Source organism: Acinonyx jubatus, chromosome E1 (assembly GCF_027475565.1).
Source record: "Acinonyx jubatus isolate Ajub_Pintada_27869175 chromosome E1, VMU_Ajub_asm_v1.0, whole genome shotgun sequence".
NCBI classification, from domain to species: Eukaryota; Metazoa; Chordata; class Mammalia; order Carnivora; family Felidae; genus Acinonyx; species Acinonyx jubatus.
The window spans coordinates 7,524,784-7,539,055 of record NC_069397.1 but is presented as its reverse complement, the minus strand read 5'-3'; the positions used below and the strand labels follow the sequence as shown (position 1 = coordinate 7,539,055).

The 14,272-nt window shown below is 42.9% G+C and overlaps 1 long non-coding RNA gene across 11 annotated transcripts in view; it reads left to right on the top strand.

Moving 5' to 3' along the window:
* The window catches only part of LOC106983012 (uncharacterized), a 229,432-nt gene that overhangs the window by 128,825 nt on the left and 86,335 nt on the right, over positions 1 to 14,272 (top strand). The window lies entirely within an intron of this gene.

The window sequence follows — 14,272 nt, the reverse complement described above, 5'->3', positions numbered from 1 at the left end:
ATGAGAATGATTTACTGGTGCCGTTACACTTCCCAGGGGAACAATTCTCATGGCTTGGTTGGCCAACAAGATTTATCTTGTAGACACCGCCTAGTTAGGGTCTCTGAGCCCAGCCGACTGGTGGAAACTCAAGTAATTTTTCTGCCCTTCAGATCTCAAAATTGCAGCTTCAAGGAATGATACAGATGATCTTGTCCCGTGGTTTTTGCTCTGGGCTTCAGGGAGATCTTGGGTCAGTGGAATTGCTTCATGCTAAGGCAGAGTGAGGGGTCAGAGAGTAAATAGGGGACTCTTTGCATCTTCTTCCTGCTTCAGACAGAACCACTGTGTCTTTTAGATGTAGATTTCATATAAGATTTTGTGTAATCCAACGGAGGGCATTCATTTGGGGTTTTGGCCTGGGCATCATGTTATCCTGCTCCAGTAGCCGCCCAACTTCCCTTGGAGGAATTACCTCTTCCCCCCCAGGGGTGGTTTTGGTGTCTCTTCTGCAGTGGAAGATAGAAGGGGTCTCTGGATTTCCTTCTCCCAGCTCTCCCTGTTTGCTGGCCCAATGCTACCAGTGAAAAGCCCGCCTACCCCTAAGCATCGCCAATCACACAGTGGAACTTTGGACAGTGAATGAGGAAGGCAGAGGCAAATAAAATGGCTGGGATGGGGCGCCTGGGTGGCTCAGTCGGTTAAGCGGCCGACTTCGGCTCAGGTCATGATCTCGCGGTCCGTGAGTTCGAGCCCCGTGTCGGACTCTGTGCTGACAGCTCAGAGCCTGGAGCCTGTTTCAGATTCTGTGTCTCCCTCTCTCTGACCCTCCCCCCGTTCATGCTCTGTCTCTTTCTGTCTCAAAAATAAATAAACGTTAAAAAAATTAAAAAAATAAAATAAAATAAAATAAAATAAAATAAAATAAAATAAAATAAAATAAAATAAAATAAATAAAATGGCTGGGATTCATCCATGCCATTGGGCAGCACTGTTGCCCAATGTTTGTTCTTATTATGGGTCTGCTTCTACAATGGCTGCTGCCAAGCTCCTTCTAGTGCTTTTAGCTCCTTATCATTTCCGCTTTCAAACCAATTCCATGGCATCTGATACCCTCCTGTTAATTGCTTTATTTTTCCTTGCCATCAAAACACCCTAACTTATACAAAGCCCCTTATTTTGGGAGGACACATTGAGGGCGAGCCAGGGCGTGTACCCTGCCCAGAAGGTCCCTTGCACTAACTCAGAGCTAAAGACTAGAACTCAGCCCCAGCCTCCTGGTTGAGCTCTTCCTCCTGCCCAAGAGTAAAACTTTCAACTGCCTATGGTGGCCAGACAGCCAGCATAAATGAGTCCTAACTTCTACTTTTCCATAAATGACATGGTCTTCTCAACCCTCTATTTTTTATGCTTTTCATGGGGAAAGGGGCACAGAAAAAAATATATCTTTGCTATAGGAAAAATGTAGTGGGGAGACAATAATAATTGGCAACTGACACTTTGCTCCAGTGTTAGGTAGACAATAGGGAGTAGTGGGGATTGTGGGAAAGTAGGAAATACTTGGAAATACTTTCCATCCAGAAGTAGTGGGTCACCATTCAGGTCCAGCTTATTATTGCTCTGGAATAGTTTGGTCCTTGTGTTGCCAGAAATACTTAATTTTTTAAAGATAAGCTGGATATCTGAATTTTTAACTGCAAAATGTTCTGATCTTGTTTGTGATGGCTCAAATTGTTCAAAACAACTATAAATGCCAAGCAACATGTCTCTGCGTTGGATTTAACCCATGAACCATGGCACTCCTTATTCCATTCTTATTCCATTCTTCCTCATCTCCAGCCCATTACTCCCTTTGTTCCCCCATAAATATGTATATCATCCATACGTGAAGATGTGGATAACTCCTTTTCATCCTGGAAAAGTTTGTTCTGGGAACAAACTGCATTTTGAGTCTTTAGATGCTCTCCGACAGAAGGAAACACGCAAGCTTCATTCATATTCAATCTGGCTGTCCTTATATTCTCAGCTAAAGTTCAGGGTGAAGGAAAAGGTTTCATTAGAGGCTTTAGTTTTCCTGTAGGGATGAAATGAGTATGTGTGGAGCAATTCTGTCACATAGATCGTTACCTAGAAAGGTCAGACATGAAGAGATATTGATTTCAGGAATTAAGGATGATTACACTGCAGCACTGTGCAGAAAAAGTCATCGCGACGTATGTTTCCAGATCTATGAACAAATGGAAGAACATGCGTGGCCATATTTTTAAATGATACAGAACAACGAGCTTTAAACGTAGCTGGTTTCTAATGAGCCATGATGAAGATTGAACACCGTGTTTTCAGGACTATGAAACACGCTGTAGGGAGCTCCCACAGCAAAAGTCTAGACCAGGGGTTGGCACACTACAGCTTGTGGGACAACCGTGGCCCATTGCTGGTTTTCGTAAATAACGTTTTATTGGACCGCAGCCACGACAATTTGTTTTGTGCTACAATGGCAGAGCGGAGTACTTGGAGCAGACTGTATCGTTTGCAAAGTCTAAAATCTTTACTATCTGGTCTTTCAGAGAAAAAGTTTGCCAATCCCTGTTCTAGACCTCTGAGAGTTTTGAGTCCTGTTTTAGAGATGAAAAATTAATGGTGGATCCCAAGAGTCAGTGTAGCCTCGATTAAAGTATAAGAGTAGAGACCAAAAGTGGTAGAATTCAAGATTTATTTTGAAGGTTCGCTCAAAAGGAACCGCTGGTGGATTGGATGAAGGGTATGGGAGAAGGTGAAGGCATTGGGGCGGGGGGCGGGTAAAAAGAGGCAGGAGAAGTGAGAGAAGGGTTGTGGAGAGAGCAGGACTCCTCGGTTTCTTAGAAGCTTGGAGAACCCGTGATGTTCTCCATCTTGAATTGCACCCACATGCATAATGTCTTGTTTTTATTTTTTTTTTAATGTTTATTTATTTATTCTGAGAAAGAGAGAGAGAGAGAGAGAGCATGTGCACGAGCAGGGGAGGGGCAGGGAGAGAGAACCCAAAGCAGACTCCACGCTCAGCACACAGAGCCCACTGCGGGGCTCGATTCCGCAACAGCGAGATCATGATCTGAGCTGATGTCCAGAGTCAGATGCTTAACTGACTGAGCCACCCAGGCACTCCAATAGTGCCTTGCTTTTAGATGAGAATTACATCTGAGCTGATGTGTCTCTGGGAGGGGGAGAGGTCAAGATCAGTGAGTGTGGATAGTTCAAGTGTGGAGGCCTCGTTTTATGGGGAAATGCAAAAAATATACAGCTACTGGGGGATGTCCTTAACGTAGGCTTCCTACCTCTCCTTCCTTCTCCCTGTGAGTTGGAATAGATATTTAACGATTTGCTTTTAATGTTGAACCGTGAGGTGATCTTGAGAAAGAAGCCATAAATGGTAGAGAAGCAAGAATAAAAGAAGCCAGTGACTAATATAATAGAACATCATCCAGCCGTGGGCACTCTAGTCCCAGATTTCCCACTTCCTCAAACCAGTGCTACGTTGATTTGCAGTGTTTCTCATAGCTGGACTAATTTTAATTAATATAGTATACACTCTGGAAAGTTGTCAGTTCTGATTGTTTTAACCTGTTGCTAAAAATGAGCATCTAAGGGCTTTATCCCAAGTTACCAAACTTGTGGACTCCCTGGCCATTGGAAGATCATTTCTTTCATTCCTGATATTGGTAATATATCTGTTCTCTCTTTTTTCTTTATTGGTTTTCACAGAAATACATTGATTTTATTGATCTTTTCAAATAAGCAGCATTTGATTCTATTCTTATCTATTGTTATTCTTGCTGTTTTCAATTAGCTCCTTCAGCTTATATTACATCTATTTTGCTATGTTTTTCTAGTCTCTTAAGGAGGAAGTTTTAATGATAGATTTGAAACTTTTTTTTTTCCGCATGTACATTTAATTCTATAATTTTCCTCTACACACTGCTTTAGCTACAACCTGTAGTTTCTGACTTTTGTATTTTCACATTATTTATTTTTTTATTTTCTTTTAGATAGAGAGAGAGAGCAATTTGGGGGAGAAGGGCAGAAGGAGAGAGAGAGAGAATCTTAAGCAGGCTCCACACTCAACATGGAGGCTGACATGGGGCTCAATCTCATGACTCTGGGATCATGACCTGAGCTGAAATCAAGAGATGGATGCTCAAATGACTAAGCCACTCAGGTGCCCCTCATATTGTTTATTTTAAAATATTTTCTAATTTTCCTTAAAACTTCCTCTTTGACACATTGGTTATTTAGAGGTGTGTTGTTTAATTTCCAAGTGTTTGGAGATTTTTCTTTTCTATTTCTGTTATTGATTTCTATGTCAGTTCTCTTATGAGCAGAAAACATACTTTATATGATTTCAGTTCTGTTTCATCTGTTATGGTTTGTTTTATGAAGTCAGATATGTTCTATCTTGGAGAATGTTACATGTGCATTTAAAAAGAATATATATTCTGGGGCACTTGGGTTACTCAGTTGGTTAAGTATCTGACTTCGGCTCAGGTCATGATTTCCCGGTCCGTGAGTTCGAGCCCCATGTCTGGTTCTGTGCTGACAGTTCAGAGCCTGGAGCTTGCATTGGATTCTGTGTCTCCCCCTCCCTCTACCCCTCCTCCACTCACGCTCTGTCTCTCCCTGTCTCTCAAAAAATGAATAAACGTTAAAAAAAAGAAAAAAAAAGAATGTGTATTCGGCTGTTGTTGAGTGGAAAGCTTTACAAATGTAAATGAGACACAGTCAGTTGATGGAATTATTTAGTTCTTTTATATTCTTGCTGAATTTTTTCATTTACCAGTTCTATCAATTACTTAGTGCTGAACTCTTCAGCTACGTTGCAGATTTGTCTGTTTTTTCCTTTTCGTTCTGTCAATTTTTGCTTTATGTATTTTGAATCTCTGTTGTTACATGCATGTATGTTTAGAACTCTTGTGTCTTTTGATGAACTGGTCCTTTTGTTGTTATGTAATATCATTCCTTATCCTTGGTAATTTTCTTTGTGCTGAAGTTTATATAGACCAATATAGCCACTACAGATTTCTTTTGTTTACTGTTTGTATAGTATACCTTTTTCTAGATGTTTGCTTTTTCCTTGCCTATATTACTGTATTTATATCGAGTCCTTTAGGCTGCATGATCTAATCCCGTGTTTAGTTTATTTTGATATTTTTTGTCTTTTAATCAATGTGTTTCATGCATTTATATGTAAAGAAAAATATTAGTACATTAGGATTTTGATCTACATTTTAATTATCTTTTCTGCTTGTTCCTTTTTTTCCCATTCCTTTGTTCCCCCTTCCTGATTTATTATGTGTTACTGGAATGTTTTTGTATTCCATTTTAATTTATGTACTATGTTTTTCACTACATCTCGTGGTATAATTTTTGAGTAGATACTGTCGTGATTAAAATATCCATATATATTTTTCCACAGTCTACTTAGAGTATATATTTTACCATTTCTCTTTTTTAATGTTTATTTATTTTTAAGAGAGAGGGAGAGTAGGGGAGGGACAGAGAGAGAGGGAGTCAGAGGATCCGAAGGGGGATCCATGCTGACAGCAGAGAGCCCGATGTGGGGCTTGAACCCATGAACCGTGAGATCATGACCTGAGCCAAAGTCTGACACTTAACAAACTGAGCCACCCAGGCGCCCCATATTTTACCATTTCAAATGGAATGTATCAATCTTATCACCATTGAGGTCCCATGATACGCTTCCCTTCGTCTTGCAAATGTCTTGTGTATTACATCTACAGTCATTGAAAAGCCACCATCAGAGAGTGTATATAATTTTTAGTTTCAGGCATCAAGTATATTTTTAAAAACTTAAAGGGTAGACCATTATGTTTATGCAGATACTTACCATGTATGTTGTTCTTCCTTTATGTCTTTCAAATAACACCAGGTCATTGCGTGGGTAGTGCAAACACCTTACAACAAAAATATTCCTGATTCATCCCTCCGGCCCCTTGTATTTTTGCTGTCGTTTGTTTTTCTTGTACATAAGTGTACGTATAATATATATGCATAGATAATCCATACATTGTTGTGATTATTACTTAAAAAACCCGTTATCTGTTACATCGATGAAGAATAGAAAAATACGTGTTTTATTTTACCTTTATTCATTCATTCCCTGATGGTCTTCCTTCTTTTCCATAGATCCAAATTTCTGGTCTATGTTATTTTCCTTCTGTCTGAAGAACTTCTAACATGTTTTGCGAGGCAGACCCACTGGCTGATGTTCTGACCAGGCTTCTGTAGATTGTGGGTTTTTGTTTTTTTTTTTTTAACTTTTTAATGTTTATTTATTTTTTAAATGAAAAAAAAATTTTTTTAATGTTTATTTATTTTTGACAGAGAGGCAGAACATGAGTGGGGGAGGGGCAGAGAGAGAGGGAGACACAGAATCCGAAGCAGGCTCCAGGCTCTGAGCTGTCAGCACAGAGCCCGACGCGGGGCTTGAACTCACAGACAGTGAGATCATGACCTGAGCCAAACCGACTGAGCCACCCAGGGGTCCCAGAAATGAATTTAGAGAGAATAGAAAAATGGCGGGGGGGGGGGAGGGGGCACCTGGGTGTTTCAGTCCTGAAACATCTGACTCTGGCTCAGGTCATGATCTCATGGTTCGTGAATTTGTGAACTCGAGTCCCGCTTGTGGGTGAGCCCTGCTTCTCTCTCTCACCCCTTCCTCCCTTTCTCTCTCTCTCTGCCCCTCCTGGGATTCTCTCTCTCTCTGCCCCTCGCTCACTTGCTCCCTCTCTCTTTCTCTCTCTCTCTCTCTCTCTCTCTCTCTCTCAAAAAAAAAAAAAATAGAAAAATGGAAGATTTCCCATCTCTTGAGTGTTCAGATACTTCATTTCTGCTGCTTGGTACTTGATTTCCTCTCCTTGATACAGACCTAGGGGGCTTCTCCTGAAGACGCCTGCCTTCACTGATCCACACTGGTTTCAGGTTTCCTTGATTCCACGTTGAAGGATCCCAGAAGGAAAAACAAGACGGAAATACACCAGTCCACATTCTAGTCTTTTCCCATTTTCCTGCGACTTAATTCCCCGAGTCCCTGACTAGCTACTCCCTGCTCTCTTTATCCAGATTTTATAGATGCTCTCAGGGAGAAAGTCAGGGTGGAGGGTATTTATCTCAGCTTCTCTGAAACCGGAAACACCCCTAGATTTTCATCACTAGCAAGCCCCTTCCCTCCACCAGTAGGATACTCTAAGTCCAGCATAATTTGGGACTCGTTTTACCTGCAATAAACTATCAGATGCAAGGATACAATAGGCTGGGCAAAGTCTAGCCTGAGCAATAGGAAAATTTAAGAAATAAGGCAAACAGCTGTGCTGAACTTCTCATGGCAAACTGTTACATTTGGGCTGTAGGAAAAACAGTGATTATTCTCCACGTACAAAGTAGATATATATATATATATTTTTTTTAGGGAGTAACTCATTCTCCTCCCATTTTGTACTTAGAATGCATTATTTAGAACAGTCTCAATATCCATTTTAACCATACTTTACCTACATAAAGTTGTTAGGTATCTGATATCTTTGTTGGTTCAAGTTGGGGAATGCATTGCATCGTGATTTCATTCAAGTTTCAGCCCTTTTAGGAATAAGCGTTCTATTTTTTTTTTTAATTTTTTAACGTTTATTTATTATTGAGAGGCAGAACATGAGCAGGGGACGGGAGGGAGAGAGAGGGAGACACAGAATCGGGAGCAAGCTCCAGGCTCTGAGCTGTCAGCACAGAGCCCGACGCGGGGCCCGAACTCACGAACCGCCAGATCATGACCTGAGCCGAAGTCGGACGCTCAACCAACTGAGCCACCCAGGGACCCCAGGCAGGAAGAAGCCTTAATTCTATTGAGCCTATGCTTTGCTTTTCTGGTTTACATCACTTTTTCAGACATCCAGTGTGTTCATGCTCTTCCCTATTTTAGAGACAGGAAAACAAAGGCCAAAGATCTACTGGGTTCCCACCGAAAATTCTTCAAAGCCCGGCTCTGCCTCATTATCTTATCATCTGGTCTCCTGGAGAAGAAACGTGGCAGGTGCTGAAGATTTTGGCAAGCATGCCGTATGAGAAAAAAATTCCTAAACGCAGAGCAGAGCTTCTAAACACAAGAATAGTTATTATTATTTTTTTATTTTAGAGACAGCGCTCACATGGGCAAGCAGAGGAGAGGGGCACAGGGGGACAGAGAGAGAGAGAGAGCCCTTCCCCACATTCTGCATCTAACTCTCTGGCACAACAGCCACATTAGCACTCCTGATACAATGTAACTGCTTCTGTCCTCTTGGTTTCCTTCAACCCCTTCTGGAATCCCCTTTCGAAGACCAAAGACCGAAGACCGAAGACCGGGGTGGAGATGTAAGAAGTTAATTGCCTCTGCGTCTAGTTACCTTTTTTTTTTCTCTCGAGGGCAATGGGTTAATTATCAAGACACCAACCACATGTTAGATTCCCTGAGCGAAAGACACTTTTCCTTTGACATGATCACACTGTGTTAATGATACTCATCACTCCCAGAATACTGCTAAAATTATTGTCCCTGACCAGGTTGCTTACAGAAATATTCATCCAGGATAAAGCATTAACCACCCCCCCCCCCGATTGCATATGAAACAAATTTTGTTTTTCAAACTGTAAAATTACTGAGCCAGAAAAAAAAAAAACACATTAATTAAAAATCGGAGCCAGCCCAGAACTACATTTAAAATGTTCCAGAAGTGGCAATTTAAAGACTTAGAAAATACCACATTTCTCTATGTGCCTCCTGTACCAAATAAAACTGTTCATATTTACTCTGCAGGGCGGACCAGCGCTTTTTAAGGTTTGGTTTCTTAACAGCAGTAAAGGGAGTTTTAATCAACCCCGAATTGGCTTCAGGTCAACAAGGACAGAATTCAGTTTGCTAGAAGCACTGCTCAATGACTCAAGACCCCGAAAGCATGTGTTTGTGTCGCCCAGACATTCAGAGCCTGGGATAAAGATGGCGACCTCTAAATTCCAAGTTCCAATCAAGTGCTGATCATTAATACTGAGAACTCCTCAGGCAAATTCACCTCGAGGTACACAGGGAAGTGGATCTCACACCTGAGGACCAGAATCCCCTGGAGGGCTTATTAAAACACAGATGGTCGGGCTACCATCCCCAGAATTTCTGATTCACTAGGACGAGGGTGAGGCCCCAGAATTTGCATTGCTAGCAAGTTTCCAGCTGTTGTTAAGCCTGGTGGCCCAGAACAACACCTTGGAGGATCACTGATTTAAGTTAATGAAGACAGTTAGCACCAAAGATATGGTGCGATTACTTACCCCAAGGAAAATTGCATCCTTCATCTGGAGGATGACGCTATATTTCCAGCTTTACGTTTTGCTTGCCTGTCTCCTTTTTTCCACCATGGACCTGCTATTTTGGCTGTATTATTGGTAGTATCCCATTGGTGGGGTGGGGGCTGTAAAAAACAGAAAGGTGAACTCCAACTGCTTGAAGAAGTTATTAAATAGATTTGTGTTCAGCAAACACGAGTTACTAGCTCACAAAGGTGAGGTCCAGGTGTTGAGTGGCCTTCGGTGTTGCTTGATCAGTGGCCCAATCATGTTTTCAAGGAACCACATACTTGACTTCCGTGTCTCTGCTCTGTAAGCCACAGTTTGGGTCTCATCCTAAGACTGGTTCCCTCTGTGGCTTTAGGATGGCTGGCGCAACGATCAAGCTTACAGGTTGTTTGCTCATGACCGTTGGGAGAGCAAGTGACTTCCCCGGGGCTCTTTTCAGAACAAAGAAAAGTCTTCCAGAAGTTTCCGGCAGGTCTCTCCTTCTGTCTTCTTGCCCAGAATTAGGGCACATGCTCATTCCAGAACCAGTCACCGGCATGGTAGATGGATTTACCTTTTGCCTAATCAGACCACTTCCTAGAACTGACGATGGCATCGGATTCTCCTGAGACCCATGGTATGCATGATTGTTGACGTACTTAGAACTGGTATTTTCTTGGGAAGAAAGAAAGGAGAATGGGTACCGGCTAGCAATTAACAGTGTTCATTATACTTTCTAAGCCCTTCTGAGAATAGATATTTTTAGAAAACTAGAAAGCCAACTGAAAAAAACTATTTTGTGTTTTTTCAAGGCATGAAATTTTTTCAGGGAAAGATTTTTCAGACGTCGTTGGCCAATGGGAAAAGCAGAGGCAGCGTGGTGGGGCTAGATTTGAACCTCAGAATCTGCCGCTTATTAAGAATGAAGCCTTGGTTGGGGGGGTACACCTGGGTGGCTCGATCAGTTAAGTGTCCCACTCTTGATTTCAGCTCAGGTCATGATCTCACAGTTAGTGAGATCAAGCCCCATGTTGGGCTCTTTGCCCACAGCATGGAGCCTGCTTAGGATTCTGTCTCTCTACCCCGCACTCTCTGCCCCTCGTGCACACTCTCTCTCTCTCTCTCAAAAATAAATAAGTAAATAAAATAATAAAATTAGCCCACATGCAATAAATGTGTGCACACACCATGATCCAGGGAGCATGCCTTCACATGCATTAGTGTGGTAATTATATCCAACAAGGAATCCAAGTCCATTCTTTTGACCTCTTCTTCCTAGAGGAAGTTTGTTGGTGTCCAGTCGTCCGTGAATTCTTCAGTTACCTAAACATTTAAATGTTGTATCAGAGTCAGATACGGAACTTTGCCAAGGCTCTATATCAAGCTCAACATTTGGAAATTTCCTGAGTCTTTGCTGTTCTCATAAATTGAGATCATCTGAACTTTGCCAATTGCTGTTCTAGTTTCAATGTGTGCGCACAGAGAGAGAGAGAGAGAGAGAGAGAGAGAGAGGGAGAGATGCATAAGAAAGAATGAGTCTAAAAATGGGACTTCAAAACAACAAGGAAGAGAGACACACAGCAAAAAGAAAGGGGGAAGAGAAAAAGAATCACCACTATAGATCAGACCCAGGTCGCGTGTTTGCAACTGACTCAGTTATTATCACAGATGGAGACAGTTCCAAGAGATCGAGCCCCTGTTGTGGTCCAGATCCTCTGTGCCCATTTTTTTTCCAGTCCTAACAACCCCGAAAACTATATATTATCCTCATTTTAAAGGTGAGACAACAGAAGCTGAAAGGTGAATTAAGTCTTCATTCTTTTTTTTTAAATGTCTATTTACTTCTATATTTTTAAAAAATTTAGTGTTTAGGGGCGCCTGGGTGGCTCAGTCAGTTAAGTGTCCGACTTCGGCTCGGGTCATGATCTCACGGTCCGTGGGTTCGAGCCCCACGTCGGGCTCTGTGCTGACAGCTCAGAGCCTGGAGCCTGCTTCGAATTCTGTGTCTCCCTCTCTCTCTGCCCCTCCCCTGTTCATGCTCTGTCTCTGTCTCAAAAATAAATAAACATTAAAAAAAATTTTTTTTTAAATTTAGTGTTTATTTTTCAGAGAGAGGGAGATCATGAGATCATGGCTTGAGACAAAACCAAGAGTCAATGCTGAACCAACTGAGCCCCTCAGGCGTCCTACATGCAGGATAACTTTAATGCATTTTCTCAATGTCACCCACCAGATACTGACTGACCCTGTGTGTTCGCTATCAAGGCTCAGAAGGGCAACGTTCTCATCCTTTACATGGCGGCTGGTATGCTCACCGCCTACTCTTCTCCCCCATCCGCTCCTCCTGTGGCCCTTCTGATATCATGACCCACCTACGGGGGCTCCTTTCCACCTTCTCTCCCATCTGTCAGCCCATCTCTGCCTTGAGCCTTCCCCTGCTGACTTTCTAAGTTAGCCCTCTTCGGAACCTTCTACCCTGCCATGTCCTTATCTTCAGCTTAATCGCTATCAAACTACCCACACACTCTCAGCTTCTAGATCAGTGTCTCCTGTAGCCTCTACAATTGCACAGTAACTTCTTGCTCCCAGGGTCCACCCTTCCTTCAGTCCTCACTGCTTCATCTTCAAAGTAAATTCACTGATCTGCATAATATTCTCAGATCTCTTACGTTTACACACCCACTGGCCCAGTACCCTCCTCTTTTCTTTCCAGGCTGGCTACCCCTCAGCATATCCCTTAGCTGTTTTTCTAAATTCCCTGAGATGAGAAACAACAGACCCACTTTTCTCTCCATATTTTGGCAATTCCAGGCTTTGTCCTCTCAAGAGAGCATGTATTTTTCCCCCCAGGAGTCATAGCCCTTTCTGCTTTTTGTGTATTTTTCCTGCCTTATCCATTATTTTCCCTAAAAAAAACTCCGTCTTGGGGTGCCTGGGTGGCTCAGTCACTTAAGCGTCTGACTTCGGCTCAGGTCATGAGCTCACGGTTTGTGGGTTCGAGCCCCGCGACGGGCTCTGTGCTGACAGCTCAGAGCCCGGAGCCTGCTTGGGATTCTGTGTCTCCCTCTCTCTCTGCCCTCCCCTGCTCATGCTCTGTCTCTCTTTGTCTCTCAAAAATAAATAAATGTAAAAAAAGAAAAAGAAATCAACTCCGTCTTTATGTATGTGTAAAAATGAGGCAATTATTTGAAACTATCAAAGAGCTGGCTGTGCAGGTGATATGGGGGCTTGGCATAAATCGTGAAGGGAGTGAAGAATTAACCACTGTCTATTCAAATCTTTTACCCATTTTTTGGTTTGGTTGTCTTTTTACTGTTGAGTTGTAGGAGTTCTTTATATAAAGGTCTGATAAGACCCTTATCAGGCAATTTGTAAATGTTACCTCCTATCCTGCGGGCTTTTCCCTTTCTTGATGGTATCATTTGCAGCACAAAAGTTTCCAACTTCGAGGTAGTCTAATTTTCCTATTTTTCCCTTCTGTTGTATATTTGCTGTTGTATCTAAGGGCACATAAATTACAAAGAGACTTAGGGGGAAAAACCCACTAGGATCGAAGTAAATAACATTAGAAAGATAAATACAACACAAGTATTTAAGAAAACGCGTAGCTGTAATGCCCGAAGTTCCGAAACCTCCCACAAAAGTCCACCAGAGTCGTAAGTCAAAGCCAAGCGGCAAGGGTCGTTTATTGCAGGTTCGAACCTGGTCCTCTGCGCACTCGTCGCCGGTGACGCAAGAGGCCTCGATCAGGGTTGGTACAGCGTTTTTATAGACAGAGACAAATAGCACAGGGGAGGTTTCAAATTATGAGGGGGGGGCCTGATTAGTTGATTTTAAAGTAAGGACACTTGTTGTTCTCTGATTGGGCGTCCTTTGTCCTTTGGCGGGAAGGCTTTGTCCGTTACTTGTGGCGGGAGGAAGAAGGGGGAAGGGGGAAGGGGGAAGGGGGGAGGGTAGGTGAGGCATGTGCTAAGCAAGCAGGTTTACAGAAGCGAGAAATGCCGGTTAGTTTATGTACAATCACTCATTCCATCACATATCAGACTACATTTAGGAAGGTTTACAACCCATGCTACTACACAGCGGGTTACATTCAGGAAAGGCCTCACAATGCTCGTAGCAAACAGCAAGCAAAACAGACTTCTCAGCAATCGTATTTCTTATCAAAGATCCATAATAAGCAGAAAAGAGAACCTAGCTTTAAACTGAGGCAGGGCTGTCATTTGGATTGTTCCTTTCAGTAGCCAGTCACTCCTTCTTAAGTTCTGTTGTTCCCTGTGTAACTGGCTTCGTCACAGAGAACAGTGTCACCTGGAGTAATCTTGACGCGTGGCCTCATGCAGTGCGGAGAGCAGCTTGAGTCACACGGATGCCCTGAGTCACAGGCAAGAGCTGGTCCAGCCAAACTGTGGGAGAGAGAGTTGCCTTGGAAACATCCAGGTCTCCACAGTGCCCAGCCTGATGTCGGAAGTCCTGATAGTGGCTTTGTGGTTGCCTCTCCCTTCCTAAGAGAGGGCCCCTGTGCTGTTGCGGAATTTCTAAACCAGCCGTGTTTAGCTACTAAAGAACCTTGCTTTTCAGTAGCTCTCTCTGTCTCTTCTCCTTTCGCCCCACCTTTAGGGGCAGCCTGGACCCATATTTGGACCCATGTTTTTCAGGAACTCAAGCACAGGCCCAACCGTATTTATTATCGAACATTCTCCTTGTACAAGAGCGAAAACACGGGCCTTTGATTCCTTTTGCCCCCTCTGAAACACCAGAACTGTTCAACAGCATCCTGAATCAGATTCGAAGTTCTGTGGCATCTCAAAAAAAAGGGGGGGGGGGAGATTATATCGGATCGTGTCCTTATTTTCTGACGAGAGACGACCCGCAGGTTTTCTTACATACGGAGGCAGCGCTAATGCGAAACTGAAGGCAAGAGTGATCACCGCACGGGGTCTTA